General features: G+C 33.0%; 1 protein-coding gene across 4 annotated transcripts in view; it reads left to right on the top strand.

The window, feature by feature from the left end:
- The window catches only part of LOC106664028 (acid sphingomyelinase-like phosphodiesterase 3a), a 794,759-nt gene that overhangs the window by 417,044 nt on the left and 358,909 nt on the right, over positions 1-18,806 (top strand). Inside the window, exon 1 of one of the 4 annotated variants that reach the window (XM_014389388.2) lies at positions 10,504-10,727. The exons of 2 other annotated variants lie outside the window; for them this stretch is intronic. The gene's annotated coding sequence lies outside the window, so the exon portion shown is untranslated. Of the gene's footprint in view, positions 1-10,503; positions 10,728-13,597; positions 13,678-18,806 lie in introns of those variants that run through there. One more of the 4 variants, XM_024226659.1, reaches the window with a different exon arrangement.

The following is an 18,806-nucleotide window of genomic DNA, read 5'->3' as shown; positions in this document are numbered from 1 at the left end:
ATTTAATTGACTTTTTGTTTATCTTTTTTTTATGTTGTAATTTTGAAGATATATTGTTATTATTAACAATGAAGCCAATGTTATTTTATTTTTAATCAAACAATAATTTATTCAGCAAAATTCTTTTTTTGTATTTGTTTAAATTGTTGAGTCAAGAAAATTTTGTTATTCGATGTGTATTATATAAAAATGTAAATAGTTCATTTGCCAAACAAATAGTTAGAAAAACTAGCGCTTCTTTCGCCATAACTACTAGTAGCTTGAAGGCAGTCGTAGCGTCTATTTCGTATAATCTAACGCTAACAGGTTGGAAAAAGAAAATATTTTAATTCTTCATTGTACGGTTATATTGATTGTAATTTTTTTATATTTTATTTCGAAAAATTGAATTTGTCCGAATAAAAGATACCACATACCTCCAATACAAACATTGGTTTTTTTTTAGATTTAGGTAATAAACATTTTCTTTTTAAGTGTCTTGTTTTTACAACCAAAAAGAAAGAAAAAGCCAAGACTTTATGGATACACAAAAGCTGTTTAGACGAACATATAGACAAGCTATACACTGCTGATAACAGATAGATATATTAAAAAGTATATAGATAAATAGATAGAGAAAGTGTGTGTGTGTGTGAGAGAGAGAGAGAGAGAGAGAGAGAGAGAGAGAATGAGTGAGAGAGAATGGATGAGAGGATAATAGGAGAGAGTTTAAATTTAGATTTAAGTTAATTTCATTTATAGTATAATTGATTTTTTTCTCCTTTCTCTCACTAATTTTCTCTCTCAGTTTTTCTTTTGTTTTCTTTCTCTTTCACTCTGTGTTTCTTTCTCTCTCACTCTCTCTTTCTGTGTTTCTTTTTTTTCACTCTCTGTTTCTGTGTTTCTCTCTCTCTCTCACTCTCTCTCTCTCTCTCTTTCTTTATATATCCATCTATCTCGTTATGTGAATTATATTAAGATAAAAATATCTTCACAGAATATTCTGTTTAATATACACAAACAACCGCGGTCATCGCCGACCCTTTCTGTTCAATTTTTTCTTCTATCTTTTAGTCTTTCACATATAGTTTTTTAAACTGCAACTTTTTGAGCATCTCGATCTTGTGATCCGTCTAAAAATGGTTTAAAAACAAAAAAAAATTTTGTAATTCAAAAATCGACCTCACAAAATTAATCATAACAGATAAATATTCAAACTTTTTATTTGATTTTTATCTTTCCCTGCACAGTCTACATTTAACGGGGCAGACGACATTTTTGCTAATGTTTCAATTATTTAATAAATAATTAAGTTTCATCCTTTCCGATGTTTAATACCTTTGAAGGGTTTTAAAATTTGCGTGCGTCTGACAGTTGGACGGCTTTTATCTCAATATTATTTTCATTTTATAGTTTAATATATAAAATAAAAACTAAAGCCAACGCAATAGCCGTTAGTAGGTTTAGTTAGGAGAATGAATTCAACCTTTGACCTTTTGACCCGTATAATCGGACCGTGTAATGTTAATTTTTTTGACCCGCATGCGAAATATACTTAAGGTATGTTCACTTTGAAACTAAATAATATAATAAAGTAAGTAAAAACAATAATTCCAACTAAAGCAACGGGAATTTTATAGGTAAATTCGCCATGGAATTTTAACCCTTTTTTTACCAAAACATTTTAGAAGTATGATGAAAATGTTAAAATGGAAGGCTTTAAAAACTAGTCATAGGCCCATATCTATTGTGTGGATAGAAAAGAATAAAGAAGAGACGGAGAGAGTGAGAGAGAGAGAGAGTGACTGAGCCAGACAGAAAGAGTGGGGTAGATGGGTAGAGTAAGTGAGATAGCGATAAAGAGTGATAAAGATATGGAATAGAAACAGAAAAATAATGATAAAAAGCAAAAAAATAGTGAATAAATAAACAAGAACAAGATGAGAAAAAAGAAAAGAAAAAAATAATGGAGCATGCGGGAGCAGATTATAATAGGAAGAGAGAAACAGGGTGACAGTGAGAATAGTGGGAGGGAAGAGAGATAGAGAGATAGAATAAGAAGAAAAGTGAGATAATAGGATGGAGCCAGAGAAAAATACTAAAAGAAATAGAGTTTGAGCGAAAAAAAGGAGAGAAAGAGATAGATAGAGAACGAGCGGAGATGTAAAGAAAGAAGTTAAGAAGAGAGAGTTGTTAGGAATGAAGATAAAGAGATAAAAAGAAAAAGAGAAACAGAATGGAATAAACCGTAAAAAATGAAAGAGCTAGATAGTGTCAGATATAGAAAGAGAAATGTGAAATAATGTGCGATAAAAATGATGAGTAATTGATCGGGAAAAATTGAGAGAGATAGATGGAGAAATATAGGTGAAAAGAGAAATAAATATACTTGTGGATAGATGGAAAGATAGTGGGGAGGAGTGAGGGGGAACATAGATAGGGAAAGAGTGAGAGAGAGAGGGAGATGCATATAGACAGAGGGGGAGAGAGAGAGAGAGACAGAGAGAAAGACGGAGAGAGAGAGAGAGAGAGAAAGAGAGTGAAATATGGAGAAGAGTGAAAGAGAGAAAAGATAGATAAATAGGTAAATAGATAGATAGATGTATAGATAGATAGATAGATAGAGATAGAGATAGATAGATAGATAGAGAGAGAGAGAGAGAGTGAGAGAGAGTGTGAGAGAGAGGTTTTGATTTATTTTTTAGTACTATGTTCAGTGGCGATGTTAATTGAGAGGGCCCCCTCCCGAAGAAAAAGGATTTGCCGGCGCGCCCGCTGTGTGAATTTTATTAATCAAAGCCGACCAACCACATGTTGGTATCACTGCGTAAAAACAGTATGGCCGTTGAACCGTTTTCACCCAGCGCCGCGCTTCTGATTTTCTGAATTTTCCTTCTCTATTCTTTTATCCTCTTCCTCTTTATCGTCTTTACTTTATCTTACCCGCTTCACCCTCCGTTTTGCCGACAATTACGCGAGTGCCATCCCTGTAACCCGAAACAAGAGGAATCTCTGCGTGGAATCGTAGAACGGTGAGTTAACCTTTTTTCCGTTGATTATTTATCCTCTTTTTTCACAGCTAATAATTCTTATAATTGTGACGATGAACAAATTTACATTCAGTTACTACGACTCTCATCACATTTGTGTGCAATCAAATTCGTATAAAAAATTCACAGTTTAGCTTGAAACGCGAAACTATTTTTTCATCTTTGTGCATTAGTTCAGATAAGATTCTCATTGGAACGACGAAAAAGAGGCGAAAATATTGTTTGACGGTTTGTTCATTCATCACCAGCCATTTCGATTTCAATTTATTAGACCGGCGTAAAAAATACTGGATTTAGCTTTCCAATTTTCAAAAAAAATTCTATTCCATCGGCCTTGGATATGCCTACGGATATACCGCCCACCCCTTTCAGCCGGCCCTTTTAATCCCCTCGGGGACTAGGGGATGAGCGTCTCATGTGGTCATTTCCGCCCCTATACTTCCTACGAAGCCGAACTAATCTCACTCATTCTCATGGCTCATCACCCGTTATTGCAGATAAATATAACTTTATATGCATATGCCTGACTCATTCCCTCCGGCCGTTGTACCGAAATGATAACAAATGGACTCTTCTTGAAACTGGAAATTGCACCCTTATCCCACTCACAATACGAAGCGTTGTAAAAAATTCGTATTAATTAGCATAACACAAAGTACAAATAATAGTCGTTAATGCAATTTTTAGTTTAATATAAATGTGTTTTTATTTTTTATATTAAAAGTGTTAATAAATTATTTATCTTCCCCAAAGATTTTAGCTGTGTTAATTGTGATAAAAGTTATTACACGGTTGAATTTCTTAACCAGACAGAAACGATTTTTAAAACTTTAATTATATATTCATTTTCTTAGAATGTTTTAAAGTCATTTAAATTGTAATTAAGGATGGGGAAAGGTCAGACATCTTCTTTATGATAATTAACATTCGAAACGAGAATTGCCACCTTTCCTCTTGGTAAAATTATAATTATTACGGTTTAATTACAAAACTTTATTGAAAACGGTGTCAACTTTGATTGGATGAATTCAACGACGAGTTTGGCTACATTCAAAGAGTAGGGTTTCTTAAGATTTGTCAAGTTTTAACACACATACGTGCTGTTTATTTTCTCTCAACTTGAAGATATCTCGTAATTAGCCAAGCGATTTCAAATGTTCAAAGAGGATCAAAAACGATACGATGAAACAAGTTAGGATCTTGTTATATTGTTTTAATTAGGTTTAAATCTAAATTACAAAAATAAAAAAAGGCAAAAATCTTTTTAAAAGTTTAGTTTCTATTGTACATTCACAAATCTCGATATCAAAAAGATTTATCATCAAGAAGTAAGTGCTAAAGATATGAAATTGTGACGCAAATTAAACAATCGTTTATTTAAAACATAATTAAAATTTTATTTATCTCATTTTCTCTGAAAAATGCTAGGACTTTGTTTTTACTTGTTTTCAAACCTTTACTCAGGATGCAATTAATTTTTTTCATCTGGCTTACTTTAGTTTCCGGATTTATTAGCAACAGGACCTTCAAATATTATTATCTAATTTTTAAAGATGCAATAGTTTCAAAACTCAAATAAACTCTTGCTCGCGACAGCAAACACATTTGATTGAATATAAATTAAATAGATACATGCAATTTTTCATTAATCTTAATCTGATCTCGTTTAAATTAGTTTACATTAAAATAAGCATGTTGTAACTAATACAACGACAAAATTACATATACATAGTTCGAAGTAAACTACAAAAANGCAACTGCAGGGCGATTCTCTCCTTTGGGCCGCTCGCCACGAAGTGTCCTGTCCCGACAACGCTCTCCGGTCCATGGTGGGGGGGCTGGCCTTATCGTCATAATTGTTAGTTAAATTTTATGAACAAAACCATGTAATAAATTGTAAAAGAAATGTTACGAGCAAATCCACGAAATAAATTGTTATTTAAATTTTATGAGCCAATTCGTGTAATAAATTTTTGTTAAATGTTATGAGCAAACCCATGTACTAAATTGTTATTTAAATATTATGAGCAAAACCATGTAATAAATTGTAAGTGAAATGTTACGAGCAAATCCAAGAAATAAATTGTTATTTACATTTTATGAGCAAATTCGTGTAATAAATTTTAGTTAAATGTTATGAGCAAACCCACGTACTAAATTGTTAGTTAAATTTTATGAACAAAACCATGTAATAAATTTTTAGTTAAATTTTATTAACAAAACAATGTAATATAAATTGTAATTTAAATTTTATGAGCAAAGTCATGCAATAATATTAGTTAAATGTTATGAGAAAATCAATGTAATAAATTGTTAGTTAAACTCATTCTATCATTAAATGGTATTCCTTTGTATTGATCAATTTTCTGCCAAATCTTTCAACTTAATTTTTTTAAATAAAAAGTAAAGAATTGTTGATTTCGCTTAATTTGGTTTATATTAAAATATGTATGTTGTAATTAATATAACGACAATAGTACATATAGTTTGAAATAAAAATATGAGTGTCCGGTTCTTTTGTCTTAGACTGTACTCGATAATACCCGACGAAAATCTGTACAGTGGGGATCGCAGAGCGTAGAGTAGGGTAGCGTGTCGTGGCATCGGGTGGGTAGATGTGCACGGGGTTAATTCAATCTTATGGAAAATTGGACTTTGGATTTGCGATGGGGAAGTGTGTTCCGCCCTTAAACGTGCTGTTTATTTATTGATACATTCTTGTAATTTCTCTACATACTGAAGTACAAGTTAAATATATATAAAATTGTTATATGTCCTTAGATCTTGTTTTGTTAGTAATGTTTATTATTCTATGCAGAAAAGTTTTTTTATTTGCTTATGTGACACGAATTCATTTTACATCCATTCCCTTTTTTTGTTTGTATATAGGATTCATAATTCAATGTAGCTTAATCATATGCAAATTCAAATATGTATAGGTATAGAAAAGTAAAAAAAATTAAAGGTGTATTGATCCTTGTGAACATGTCGAAAACGAGTCAATCAATACCGCCCCTTTTTTTAATTAATCAATACGGGCTAATCCAACAAAGAGATACCCCACGGAGTGGCGCTGGGTCTAATGACGAGCTAATGATATATAACTAAAGGGTCCGTCTTAATAAAGCCATTACAAGCCGTAGCTCACCGTAAAGCCCTCGATAAGTCAATTTACTTCGAGAGCTAACTTGTAAGCCCTCCCGTGCAGCCCATGGAACCATAAGTATGGAACCACTTTGACTTCCTCATTAGCCTAACCTCTCACAAGGGCTAATCGTGTTCTCTCCCATCGTAATTAAATCATTGTTTAAGAATCTCACTAAGAATGCAACTAAAGGGACACTTGAATTTGTCTGTAAGTACTATTTGAACTAATAAATATTATATTTATATCGATTTATTGGTATTACATATTTTTTGAAATTTATAGTTAAACAACTTATAATTAATTACTTTTAAAATTTGTGAGTGAGAGAGAAATATATTGTGAAAGAGGGATAGAGAAATAGAGAAAAAACAGAGAAGTAATTTATGCAAATAAATACTTATAGAGAAAGAAACAAAGATGGAGGAAAAGAGAGTGAGAGAGAAAGAGATAGGAATTTTTTTTTAAAGATTTTGATCTATTTTTTAGTTCTATGTTCAGTGGCGATTTTAATTTCGAGGGCCCCCCCGCCCGAAGCAAAAGGATTTGCCCTCGAGCCCGCTGTGTGAATTTTATTAATCAAAGCTGACCAGCCACAGTTGGTATCACTGAGTAAAAACAGTATGGTCGTTGAAACCTTTTCACCCAGCGGTGCGCTTCTGATTTTCTGACTTTTCCTGCTCTATTCTCTTCTCCTCTTCCTCTTTATCGTCTTTAATTTATCTTACCCGTTTCACCCTCCGTTTTGCCGACAATTACGCGAGTGCCATCCCTGGAACCCGAAACAAGAGGAATCTTTGTGTGGAATCGTCGAACGGTGAGTTAACCTCATTTCCGTTAATTCTTTAACCCCTTTTTTCACAGCTAATAATTCTCCCCTTTCTTTTTACACTCCGCTTTTCGTTGCCTTTGTTCTACGCAGTTTTCGATACCATTTTTGCCTCCGCAAAATAAAACATTTTTCTTATTTGCTTCTAATAAACACCATTTTTGCTTCCGATTCGCTTCCAACATAGAGTGCTCATTTTGCCTCTGATCAGACCCATATTTCGTTCTTCTACCTCTGACGTACTTGCTTCCAACATATATTTTGTTTTGTTTCGAAATATCTTCGAAGTAGGACAGTGAAATGTCATGAAGTATCCATTTTTACGACTTTTTGTCTTTTCTTACTTTTTCTTCTTAGAGGGATAGAGTCAGAAAAAGGGGAAAGAGAGAGTGTGTGTGAGAGAGTGAGAGAGAGAGAGAGAGAGAGAGAGAGAGAGAGAGAAAGGCAGTGAGTGAGAGATAGAGAAAGAGAGAGAGAGAGAGAGAGAGAGAGTAAGAGAGATAGAGTGAGGGAGAGAGTAAGAGAGAGAGTAAGAGAGAGAGAGTGAGTGTGAGAAAGAGGCAGTGAGTGAGAGAAAGAGAGAGTGAGTGAGAGAGAGAGAAAAAGTGAGTAAGAGAGAGAGAAAGTAGGAGAGAGAGAGTGAGTGTGAGAGAGAGGCAGTGAGTGAGAGACAGAGAGAAAGAGAGAGAGAGAGATTAATGTTGTATTTATAGTCGCAGTGATTTGGTCAAATTTGAAAATCAATTGGTGAAAATCAATTGTCAAATTGCTTAATTTAATCATCAAAAATAATGCAGTTGATTTCAGATTTAAAAAATAATGTAAAAAGTAGTAATGTATCAAACAAAATAAGTAAAATATCATGTGCATTTATTTTTAATTAAATTATTTTTATTGGTTTAAATTATTAATTAATATTTTGTTTTTAAAATGATTAAGATTATATTTTATTAGGCATATTTCAGTAAGATATCGATTTTTAAAACTTTTTAAATAATTTTATTTCTTTTGTATTGATTACTTAAATCAAAGGAACTATATTATTATATGGTTAATGATTTTACATACGCTTCAGTTTTGTCGCAAGGAGCTTAAGTTCAACATAATAATTTCTAAGATCAGTATTACAACCGTCTCAGTTGTTTAAAAAAATATATTTGTTCTTTAGCTTGTAAAATGTTTTGTAAAATACCTATAATTAACTACGTTTTTAGATCTTCAATTTTTAATGAATTGAGAACTTTATCGATATTGAGAATTTATAGAAAGATTTTATTATTCTTTGTTAGGTTTAATATAAAACTAATACTATAATTTCGTAGTTTTTGTGGTAGTAATGAAAGACATGGTCAGTAAAAAATATAAAAAATAAGGCATGATTAGAACATTATAAAAGTATTTCTTCCTATTTTTATCTTTATATTTTAAAATTTTGTTAATAAATTAAATATTTTAATACGATAAGTTGAGTAATATTTTATATATAATACTAAATTATATTAAAGTATTATATCTAATATAAAATAATAACATAAAAGAAAGAGATTGAATAAGAGGGATAGAGAAATTGAGGAAAAGGCGGAGAAGATATTTATGGAGATAAATAGTTTTATTGAAAGAAATAAAGTGAAAGAGAAAGAGAGAAAAGGAGAGCGAGAGAGAGGGACAGCGAGGGAGAGGGACAGCGAGAGAGAGAGACAGACAGACAAACAGAGAGGGGGAGGAAAAAGTAGAAAATAAAAAAAATAAAAACCAAAATAGAGTTATGTAATTATCTGTTTCTCCAAATTAACTGTTTTTATCACCAAAGTAATTTGATAATTGCATTAGAGATTTTCTTCTATGCCACCATTGTGCCATTTGTCATTTTATATAATGCTAAATTTTATAAAGCTTATGGGTTGGCGAATTTTGTTTTTACGCGGATTGTGCCGTCAAAATAGTGTAGAACTTAAATCGACCAACACCAACACCATCGGATTTTTCCCAATTTCGAATCACTGAAAAATTTAGTTTTCATAGTAGATAGTTTTTACTACGCTTTTCTTGCAATCTACCTAAAAAATGCTGTAAAATGATACATTCACACAGTTGATTTGAGCGCCAATTCTCAACAAGTGGCTATATTTTGGAGTGTAAAATCACCAAAAAAGTGTGGTCCTAATCCGTGTCCCACCCAACCTGGTCGTCCTCTTACGATATGAGAACCGTATTTCATGTAATAACAATAGATTTCCAGTTGCGTTCAATACGCTTTTAACACGTGCGAGTAACGAACTCAATTAATGGGAAACCGAGTGTCCGCTTCAACGGAATTGTTATTTGCAAGTATTCCATATGAAGTGGTTCTTAATTGAATATTTACGAACCGACGGATTCATTGAAAGTTGACGACTACTGGCAACTGATATTTAGCAGGAAGTTTTTTATTTATGGTCGTTTTGGAGAAAACAATAATATTAACATTTACAGTAATGGTGATACACAGTAGTGACATATATAAATTAGTTCAGTAATTTTGCTTAATCTTTTTTTTAAAAATCACGATTGGGCAACAATTATTGTTTGAAAATTAAACAATTAAAAGAAAGTTTTAAAAATATCGTTACCATAACGACGATTACAAACGATCATACGGCAGACTGTACAAATTAAATCCATCCCTAACTTAATCCAAAATAGAAATCACTTATAATACAAATATAAATTTTTTGTGGTCTTTACAGTTTTAAATATTATTAATGTTGTACAGAGTATGATTGAACATAATCTAATGAGAGAAAATCTTTTAGATTTTTTTATTAATATGTTTAGATACACATGGTTTGATAACAGTGTTTAAATTATTTTAGATTTTGATAGATTTTGGAATGAATGAATTTTAACAGTGTGTTCAACACAACCGAATTTTAAATGCAGTTTGAGAATGTGAAAGTCGTTTTTAAATTTTAAAATGAGAAACAATATCAAATGGGTATAATGGTTTTATTGTTATTATGTCACAAATTCGGTCAAAATAACAATTATCAATTTTTAAAATGGATAAATTCTAGTATTTGTCATAAATTCTACAATCATATTGTAGATTGCAGATATAGAGTATACACATATTTCTAGTAACATGTAACTTATAAAAATTTTATTAGAAATGTTAGAAATGACTCCAAGACCAGTTATATTTGGAAGTATTAGTATATTAAAAAGCGTTTGCTTCATGAATATATTATTAATATTAAATAGTTATTTTAATTGATATTCAATGGAAGGTATCGTGCTACAAGCTTTATCAATATTTGTAGTCCACGTTAAATATTCTATCTATACCTATTAGTGAGCCTAGGATTCATTAAATTGAATTTAAATTCTGTTTAGAGAGAAAGATTTTGATTTATTTTTTAGTTTATGTTCCGCGATGTTAATTTAGATGTGCCCCTCCCGAAGAAAAAGGTTTTACCCACGCGCCCACTGTTTGAATTTTATTAATCAAAGCCGCCGGCCACATGTTGGTATCACTGGGTACAAACAGTATAGCCGTCGAACCGTTTTCGCCCTGCGCCGTGTTTCTGTTTTTTCTGACTTTTCCTTCTGTTTCCTCTTTTCACCTTTTCCTCTTTGTCGCCTGTACTTTGTCTTACCCGTTTCACCCTCCGTTATGCCGACAATTACGCGAGTGCTACTTGTGAAACCCGAAACAAGAGAAATCTATGTGTGGAATCGCCGAAAGGTGAGTTAACCTTATTTCCTTCGATTATTTAACCCATTTTTTCACAGATTATAATTCTCCCCTTTCTTTTTACTTCACCATTTTCGCAGTCCGCTACATACTTGCGTACATTTTTTGGACATTTTAGTCCTTTCTTACATGCGCCCTTAAAATCTTATTTGCTCCGTTCTCAGTGCCACTCCGTTTTTCCTTGCCTTTGTTCTACGCAACTTTCGGTACCATTTTTGCCTCCGCAAGTAAAGCATTGTTCGTATTTGCTTTCGAATGCTTCCAATAAATTCAATTTTTGCTTCCGAATCGTTACCAACGTAGAACGCTCATTTTGCTTCTGATCAGTGCCATATTTGGTTCGTCTGACTCTGACGTACTTGCTTCCATCATATATTTTGTTTTGTTTTGAAATATCTTCGACGTAGGAGAAGAAAAAAATTGAGGGATGCAAAAGAGAGAGAAGTAGGGATTTTGATTAATTTTTAGTTATGCTGTGTGTACATTTTTTGGACATTTTTGTCTTTTCTCACTGAACGTAGATAATGTTTTATCGAATTACATTGAACTATGTATAAAATTGTAATGGAAAAGCGAGAAAGAGATTGAAACAGAGAGAGGATGAGAAAGAGAGCGACAGAGAGAGAATTGAATTGGACATTTAATTTATAAAAGCTCCCAAAATTAGGTCTCATGGATCTTCTTACATTAAAAAAGCATTCGTGTAAATATATTAAGATTGCATAATTCAAAACAAAAAAAAACACCTATAATACAAACATTTTTTTGCCGTCTTCATATATTTTTAAATAATATTGATTTTATACAGAGTATAGTGGAACATAATCTAATGAGATAAAAGCTTTTAGATATTTGTTATAAATATAAATATCTATTAGTGAGCTTAGAATTTTTTCAATTGTGTATCAATTTAATTCAATTGAGAGAGAGAAAGATTCTGATTTGTTTTTTAGTTTATGTTCAGAGGCCATGTTAATTTCGATGTGCCCCTCCCGAAGAAAAAGGATTTCCCCGCGCGCCCAATGTTTGAATTTTATTAATCAAAGCCGGCCGGCCACATGTTGGTATCACTGGGTACAAACAGTTGGCCGTCGAACCGTTTTCACCCAAAGCCGCGCTACTGATATTCTGACTTTTCCTTCTCTTTTCCTCTTTTCTCCTCTTCTTCTTTATCGCCTTTGCTTTATCTTACCTTTATTATTTTACTTTACCCTCCGTTATGCCAACAATTGCGCGAGTGCTACCCATGGAACCCGAAACAAGAGGAATCTATGTGTGGAATCGCCGAACGGTGAGTTAACCTAATTTCCTAGTTTATCCTTATTTTAATTCAACATTTATACAGTCCGCTACATACAATGTGTACATTTTTTGACATTTTAGTCCTTTCTTACATGAGCTCATAAAATCTTATTTGCTCCCTTCTCAGCGCCACTCCGTTTTTTGTTGCCTTTGTTCTACCCAGTTTTGGGTACCATTTTTGCCTCCGCAAATAAAGGATTGTTCATATTTGCTTTCGATGCTTCCAATAAATACCATTTTTGCTTCCGAATGCTTCCAATAACAACCATTTTTGCTTCCGAATCCATTCCAACGTAAAATGCTCAATTTTGCCTCTGATCAGGCCCATACATGGTTCTTCTGCCTCTGACCTACTTCCTTCCAACATATATTTTGTTTTGTTTGGAAATATCTTCGATGTAGAAGAGAGAAAAAGATTGAGAGATGGAAAAGAGAGAGAGAAGGAGATTTTTTTATTTTTTTTAGTTATGCTGTGTGTACATTTTTTAGACAATTTTGTCTCTTCTTACAGAATGTACGCAGTGTTTTATCGAGTTACATTACACTATGTAGAGAGAAAGTCTGATTGAGAGAGAGAGAGAGAGTGAGAGAGTGAGTGAGAGAGAGAGAGAGTGAGAGAAAGAGAGCGTGAGAGATAAAGAGAGAGTGAGGGGAGAGGGAGGGAGTGAGAGAGGGGGAGAGAGAGAGAAAGAGAGAAAGAAAGCGACTGAGAGAAAATTGAATTGCTCATTTAATCTATCAAGGAGGAAATATAGAGGACAATAGGAGAAGAAAAAAATTGAGGGATGCAAAAGAGAGAGAAGTAGGGATTTTGATTAATTTTTAGTTATGCTGTGTGTACATTTTTTGGACATTTTTGTCTTTTCTCACTGAACGTAGATAATGTTTTATCGAATTACATTGAACTATGTATAAAATTGTAATGGAAAAGCGAGAAAGAGATTGAAACAGAGAGAGGATGAGAAAGAGAGCGACAGAGAGAGAATTGAATTGGACATTTAATTTATAAAAGCTCCCAAAATTAGGTCTCATGGATCTTCTTACATTAAAAAAGCATTCGTGTAAATATATTAAGATTGCATAATTCAAAACAAAAAAAAACACCTATAATACAAACATTTTTTTGCCGTCTTCATATATTTTTAAATAATATTGATTTTATACAGAGTATAGTGGAACATAATCTAATGAGATAAAAGCTTTTAGATATTTGTTATAAATATAAATATCTATTAGTGAGCTTAGAATTTTTTCAATTGTGTATCAATTTAATTCAATTGAGAGAGAGAAAGATTCTGATTTGTTTTTTAGTTTATGTTCAGAGGCCATGTTAATTTCGATGTGCCCCTCCCGAAGAAAAAGGATTTCCCCGCGCGCCCAATGTTTGAATTTTATTAATCAAAGCCGGCCGGCCACATGTTGGTATCACTGGGTACAAACAGTTGGCCGTCGAACCGTTTTCACCCAAAGCCGCGCTACTGATATTCTGACTTTTCCTTCTCTTTTCCTCTTTTCTCCTCTTCTTCTTTATCGCCTTTGCTTTATCTTACCAACTTTACCCTCCGTTATGCCGACAATTGCGCGAGTGCTACCCATGGAACCCGAAACAAGAGGAATCTATGTGTGGAATCGCCGAACGGTGAGTTAACCTAATTTCCTAGTTTATATTTCTCCTCCTTCTTTTTAATTCAACATTTATACAGTCCGCTACGTACAATGTGTACATTTTTTTGACATTTTAGTCCTTTCTTACATGAGCTCTTAAAATCTTATTTGCTCCCTTCTCAGCGCCACTCCGTTTTTTGTTGTCTTTGTTCTACCCAGTTTTGGGTACCATTTTTGCCTCCGCAAATAAAGGATTGTTCATATTTGCTTTCGAATGCTTCCAATAAAAACCATTTTTGCTTCCGAATCCCCCGTAAAATGCTCATTTTGCCTCTGATCAGACCCATACATGGTTCGTCTGGCTCTGACGTACTTGCTTCGAACATATATTTTGTTTTGTTTCGAAATATCTTCGAAGTAGGAGAGAAAAAAAGATTGAGAGATGGAAAAGAGAGAGAGAAAGAGAGATTTTTATTTTTTTTAGTTATGCTGTGTACATTTTTTGGAAAATTTTGTCTTTTCTTACAGAATGTACGCAGTGTTTTATCGAGTTCCACTACAGTATGTAGAGAGAAAGTCTGATTGAGAGAGAGAGAGTGAGAGCGAGAGAGCGTGAGAGATACAGAGAGAGTGAGGGGAGAGGGAGCGAGTGAGAGAGGGAGAGAGAAAGAGAGAAAGAAAGCGACTGAGAGAAAATTGAATTGATCATTTAATCTATAAAAGCTGGCAAAATTAGTTCTAATGTATCTTGTTACATTAAAAAGTATGTTTGCAAATATATTAAGTTTACATTATTCAAAACACAAACACCTTTAATAAAAATTTGCTGTCTACTTATATTTTTAAACATTGTTGATTTTGTACAGAATATGGAACATAATGTAATGGGATAAAAGCTTTTAGATATTTGTTATAAATATAAATATCTATTAGTGAGCCTAGAATTTTTTCAATTGTACATCAATTCCATTCAGTTGATAGAGAGAAAGATTTTGATTTATTTTTTAGTTCTCTGTTCAGTCGTGTTGTTAATTTCGGTGGCCCCCTTCGTTAAAAATGAGAATTCCCACCGAAACAAAATAATTTCTGTTTGTGTGGATTCGCCGAACGGTGAGTTCACCTTATTTTCGTTGATTCTTTAACACCTCTTTTCTCACCTCTTATAATTCTCCACTTTCTTTTCAATTGAATATTTACACAGTTGGCTACACATATTTAATGGGCCTCCGGTGGAGGATTTCGTTTTAATTATTGTTGCCATTATTGATATAATCTCGTCAGTATTATTTGAGCCATGCGTACAGCCAGAAAGCTTTGCCGTATCATGTCTCTTTATATATTTTTTATTTCAAATTCGACTAGTTAATAGATTTTTTAAGTCTTATTCATTTTGGGAACTTATTTTAAAGGTTATTCTATTTTGTTGCTTTCTAGATGTCTTAAGGAGTAATAATCAAAATAATAAACAGATCAATTTAATTTAAATATTTGATAAGCAAAGTAAGCGACTTTTTTTCTTATTTCGCGTACACTACCGAATTTGCCGCGTCCCCCAACCCTCTCACAATTATATAAAAATTGCAGAATACAAATTCACGTTTCACAAAATTTTTACACAAAACTAGTATAACACCACAAAAATAGCACCCCACTTTACGTATGTATGAAATACATGGTTATAAATTAATTTTTACATCTTCAATTGTATTTTTTCAAATAACACATTGATGGGATTTAATGTCGTAGCAATGTTGTAAACAGCCTGTACGCTTGTATTTCTTCTTCTTTTGAACAGCATCATTCAATTTTGCTAATGACATTTTCACTATCAGTAGGGAATAAACAACTTAATTAAATTCGTGTAATAAGTTGATCATTTAAGTGTGAAAAGAGAACGAGAGGTAAATGAAATTATGCACACTTCGTTAAAAACTAATTACGCTAAAGAAACAATGAGTCGTTATAATTCTCTATCGTTGTAGAGTTGTTTGTTTTTTAGTGACTTGTTGTTTCATTTGATGACGTCGTGAGGAGCGGTCAAGAATGAAGTAGTTTCGAAAAACACCTTTTTCATTTTTTTGCCGATGTTTCGACCTTTATTCGTGTCATCTTCAGGTCCGGGGTCAAGTATGAAACATAAGTTGATTGAAAAAAATACAATTTTAGATGTAAATATAAATTTTGAACCTAGTTTTTCATACTTTTTTCCAAAGTCATGGACCCAACACCAAGAAATTATAAATCCGATCTAATTTAAAAACATTAATTGAACTGTCCGGAAATATCCATTGGAAATATATCGTAATATCAAAAAAAAGGAAAAAACAAAACATCTATGACTGTAAAACACCAAAAACCAATTCCACCGCATTGGCCACACATCACTTTAAAAAACAACACAACTTTAATACCGACAAAATACAAATACTACATACACGGAAAAAAAAAATACAAACCCAACCTTCTAGAAATTGTAAATTATCAGAGATACACAGCATTAATTAAGGAACAGATGTAGCTACGCCAACATTATATAGCAATTAAACTATTAAATTTAATTTTATATTTCCTTTTCCTTCGTTATCGTGCTAATAATAAATTTCCTTTCCAATATTGAATGCCAAATCACAATTCCAATCCAGAAAATCTCCGTTCTCGACATCCTTTGCATTAAATAAAATCGCCTACGATCAAAAAAAATTTATCAGATTTACTTAATTTCCCACCCTGTCACAATCGTTTAAAAACACCATAAACAAATTCACAACACTTTAACAAAAAACCAATATGACACCACAAGAATAGCTCCACCAATATAAGTGAGTTTGAAATACTTGATGAATTTATGTTTTCATCTTAAATTGTACTTTTTCGCAATCAACATATGTACTGTAATTTACCCAGGCGCTGAAGATGACCCGAATAAAGGTCGAAACGTCGGCTAAAAAAATGAAAAAGGTGTTTTTCAAAACTAACTCATTCTTGACCGCTCCTCACAACATCATCAAATTATGAAACAATAGGGCACAAAAACACACAACTCTACAACCATAGAGATTTTTAACCACTTATTGTTTCTTTAGCGTTATTATTTTTTAACGAAGTGTGCATAATTTCATTTACCTCTCGTTCTCTTTTCACACTTAAATGATAAACTTATTAAATTCTTTTAATTGACGTAACAATTTAAGTTTTATAAACCGTACTGATGGTGAAAATGTCATTAGCAAAATTAAATGTTGCTGTTCAAAGGATGCAGAAATACAAGTGTACAGGCTGTTTACAACATTGCTGAGAAATTAAATCCCGACAATTTGTTATTTTTTGGCTCGGTTGTACTAGATTGAAGAAAATTACAAGTCTTTCGATCGAATCCAGAAAAAACAAATAATTGATACAACCTCCAGCGCCACTTCGTTTGATGAAGTGTTTTTCTTGGTCAAACCTGTCGTAGCCCAACATTGTCCGAATGCGAAGCCTGACCCAGAAGTCTAAGCCCATTCAATTTCCCGTTGGACAAATGAGAAAACGATGCTGATCGTCCATTAGGTACAAAGGAAGGCATTTTGAGCATGTGTTGCGCGTCTCTCTATTTTATTATTTTATTTCATGATAAAAAGACTTGACATAATAATCTTACATAATTCATCCCTTTTATTTTTTGAAAAGTTGACGTTTTTGAAACTTCCGGCACGCCATAAGAAAGCTTAAATGAAAAAGTTTTTAGGTTTTTTGGCACCTCTACAAATTTGTTTGTTGAAAAACAGTTAGTTTTCGAAATGAAAAGTTTCTTCTTTTCAAAATTCTTCATTTTGGGTTGAATTAATAAACATACATCGGCGTTGGATAAGATTAAAAATAGCTCCTTTTTATAAAAAATAGGAAATTTAATGCAGAATTCAAAAACGTGGTTAAAAATTGGAAAGGATGCTATAAATCTTGAAAAATTGTGGTTTAGGTCGGGATTTAAGAAAATAAAAAATAAACGTAAAAATTCATAGCTTCCGACTGGATTGAGATCGAATAGTTCGATTGGTTGCATTTTACATTATTTAGGATGTACTTTTTTCTTTTTTTTTTTCTTTTTTTCGGCCGGCTAGCTGCCTGGGCTATTGCCGGCACCTCACATTTCTTCCACCTCACGTTTTATAAATTTATTTATTTTTTAATTTAATTTAATTTTTTTTTAAATTAGCTTTTCTGTAGGAAGTCTGGCGATCTTTCTGGTTGTGTTCTGGGACGTTATTTCTACATTTTTTGCCCTCCCACACGTGGTGAAAAGGCTCTGAAACTATCTCATTCACTAACATTCAATCCTAGTCTAGCCTATATGCGGGTTTCCGAGTACTCGATATTCCTCTGAAGACCCGCCCTCGTTCACGCTAATAAATACAAACATACATTATGTACAATTAAAATTACAATTAATCTAAAACGTTAACCTAGGTGGTGGGTTTATGGGGTACTTGATATTCCACCATAGACCCACCCATGCATACACAACTATCGCACTAATAAATACATTCACTCAAACAGTAACCAATCATTCTGTATTTACAAATTAAAAAATGCGGAGCCACTGGCGCATTTAATATTACAACAGTGCCTCCGCCCATTCACTCTAAAAGATATTATAGCCTAATACTTACCTAAATCGTTGGGTCTGTGGAGTATTCGATATTCCTGCACAACCCACCCATACACACTCACTTTCGCGCCAATAAATACATTCTTTCTACCAAAAACACACAAAGATAAATCTATCCTAGTTTGGTGGGTCTGTGGGGTACTCGATATTCCGACCACTACCCACCCATACACTCACACATTCTCGCCAATAAATACACTCACTTCAGGAAGGGAAAATGAAACCACGTGTGGAGAAGCCTTAAAGGCGACCATATGCATTTATTTGCTTCAGATATTTGATTACTTTCTTGCTGTTGTCATTGCTGTATTGCAAAACCTCTTTCAAGCTCGAGGAAAGGATGTACTATAAGCCAATTTGAGGGTGTCGGTACTGTAATGTAAGGTCTCGGGTTCGAATCCAGCGGCGCTGAATTCGATCCCGACATACTTACAAATGTGCATTTTTCCAAAAACAACGGCACCCCGAGAATTGATATAACCTCTGCTGTTGCAAACCCTCTTAAAATAAAAAAT

The sequence above is a fragment of the Cimex lectularius genome, unplaced genomic scaffold, assembly GCF_000648675.2.
Source record: "Cimex lectularius strain Harlan isolate CLEC.00 unplaced genomic scaffold, Clec_2.1 scaffold26, whole genome shotgun sequence".
Lineage (NCBI taxonomy): Eukaryota > Metazoa > Arthropoda > Insecta > Hemiptera > Cimicidae > Cimex > Cimex lectularius.
The sequence above is the reverse complement of the archived record's forward strand: the minus strand, read 5'-3'. Positions and strand labels throughout refer to the sequence as shown.